The sequence below is a fragment of the Bos javanicus genome, chromosome 8, assembly GCF_032452875.1.
Source record: "Bos javanicus breed banteng chromosome 8, ARS-OSU_banteng_1.0, whole genome shotgun sequence".
NCBI lineage: Eukaryota > Metazoa > Chordata > Mammalia > Artiodactyla > Bovidae > Bos > Bos javanicus.
In genome coordinates, this window is record NC_083875.1 from 1716711 (window position 1) to 1719499 (window position 2789).

Here is a 2789-nt window from a genome sequence, read left to right on the forward strand (position 1 = left end):
CGCCCAAGTGCTCCGCGCGGCGCGCCCCCGGCGGATGCCAGCGTGGGCCGGCGGGACAGTACAAGGGCCGCACTGCACGCTGGGACTTGTAGTCTTGGTGCAGGCGGAAGGGCGTGGGGCCGTGTTGGGAGAGAAGGGCTCCAGGCTCGGGGGTGCTGCCCTGTAGGAAGTGGGCCTTGGGCATCGGGTTACTGGATTCTGGATGTTATGGGTTAAATCAAGGTCGTGCCGACAGGGACTCGGGCATGAGGACCCCGGATATATGCTCCAGGTTGTGTTTGGCTGAGACCCAAAGGAGTGGCACGTGGGTCACACTCCCAGCAGACCCCAGTCCTCTTGCTGTGGAATTTGATTCCTGTGCCTGCCTCAATATCTTGCATTGCACGCGGATTCTTTACCATCTGAGCCACCAGGGAAGCCCGTCAAACCAAAATTTTGGAGTTTGGAGCAGAACGTTTTATTGCAAGGTTGTAAAAGGGAACAACAAATCTGACCCCATATTGGGTCAGTTGTTTTACTATAACCTTTGTAGTCTATGGTTTCTGCTTTGGGTTAAGAATGTTGCCTATAGCCTAAAATAGACAAGGGAGCCCATAATCAAGTCTCTGCCCTTTAAAAGAAGGCAATGGCACCCCACTCCAGTAGTCTTGCCTGGAGAATCCCAGCGACAGGGGAGCCTGGTGGGCTGCCATCTATGGGTCGCATAGCATCGGACACGACTGAAGTGACTTAGCAGCCCTTTAAAAGTTAACGTTTTTCCAACCAAATAGAGATTAAAAAAAAAGTTTTAAAACAGAGAATAACATTTGTCTTGTAGGTTTATAGGGTCTTTGTGATCTGGCCTACTTGGACATCTGTGAGAACATGAAATTCTGCGCCAGGTCTGCAAAACCAGCCATACCTTTAAAAATGCTTTGCTGAAACCCTTCAGCGAGTTTGGGGGTTCCTTGGATACAAGGCACCAGTCTCCTTGCATGGCCCTTCAATAAACCTGTCTCTGCTCCAGACTGTCGACTGTTGGTATCATTGGCCCCACTGTGCATCTAGCACAGGAACTGCGTTCGGTAACAGTTTTGGCAAACGTGTTGTTCTGGGCAAAATTTCCTAGGAGGTTTGCTTAGTGTGGAGTTTCCCAGGTGGCTCAGTAAAGATTCCACCTGCCAGTGCAGGAGCCAAAGGATACACAGGTTCACCCTGGAAGGAAATGGCTACCCATTCCAGTATCCTTGCCTGGAGAGTCCCATGGACAGAGGAGCCTGGCGGGCTACAGTCCGTGAGGTCACAAAGAGTCAGACATGACTGAATGATGAATAACACAGGCTGCAGAGTACCTAACCCTCTTCTGACTGGTGGGTGGTGAGATAACACAGTGGTGCTCTAGGTATCTCCATCATCAGCCTCTGGTTCCAAACACTCTGGGGTCCTCATGCTTGCGCTCAGCAGGAAGTCACCATCTAACTGGGTGGGGCCTTAGTTCCTGCAGAACAACTCAGAGACATGTATCATGTTGTTATGCATGTCCTCTGAGCAGGAACCAGGACCCTGCCCCATCGCACGCTATTGTTTCTTTTTGCTTCCCCATCCCTTAACAGGTAACTGTTTGAATCTGCCCTTTGGAACTCAGGAAAGGTCTAGGATGCTGAAAGCCTCTTTCCTACCAACAAGAAATCGGTGACAAGCTTTTATACCTGGAAGGGCCCCACAGGGTCCTGCTCAGTTTCAACTCCCACCTGTCCCTTAATTCTTCATCTTGAGGGGAACAGGTGTTGGACAAGAAAAGGACTAACATTTTGGAGAGAGCGGTCCATCAAAAACTGGACAAATGAACTCAGTTTTAGGTGGACTTGCTTTCACTCCCCGGAAGGAGTGACCGCAGTGGAGGGCATACCCCAGATCCCAATGCCCTCCTGGGAAGGAGTGGGACGCAAGGGTCAGAGCCCATCCTACCTGCCCCTGCCCAGCCCAGGCCCCCATTCTCCTCAGAGGGCGTTGTTGCAGAGGCAAGTGTGTCCAGTCGGGAACATACAGGAGGAGCTCAAGAAGTTACCCAAGTGAATGGTCTCCTAGATCCAAAACATGAGCCTCAAGCATCCTCATAGTTTCCTGCAATTCTGAAGAGGATATGCTCAGTGTTCCCCAGGTTAGTAAGATGAAAGCTGAGTTTCATTACCATTCATTACCATTATGCTTGCTACAGTTTCATGATAGGAAATGTTTCAGAAAAGTACGCCATGGTCCCCACTGGTAAAAAGTAGGTGGGGCAACAGGACAAATCCACATGAAACACTAGTGAGCGACCACAATCATGACCTGCAGAAGTATCTTAACAGGAGAGCTCAGAGGAAAGGGAGGTCAATGAAGGAGGAAGAAATGCACAGAGAAGCTAGGTTAGAGGACTGGATGCAGATGAAAGAAGGCAGGGGAAAAGCCAAACAAAACAGAGCTAAGCAAACAGCATCATTTTTGTCCCACCTAGCCCCAAGAGGGATGTGAAGTGGCCTGCAAAAATACACAGTAAAACTTCAAACCCTTTAGGACAGCTACTATAAAAACAACAAGACTTGGAGAGGATGTAGGGAAACTGAAACGCTTGTGCTCTGCTGATGGGAAGGTAAATTGGTACTGTTGCTCTGGAAAATGGAACGGTAGTTCCTCAAAAGAAAAAAAAGTCTTAAAAAAATTAAAAAAAAGTCTTACCACATAATTCAGCAACTCCATCTGAGTAGATGCTGAAAAGAATTGAAAGCAAGGTCTCAAAGCAACATTTGTAACCCCATGTTCATAACAGC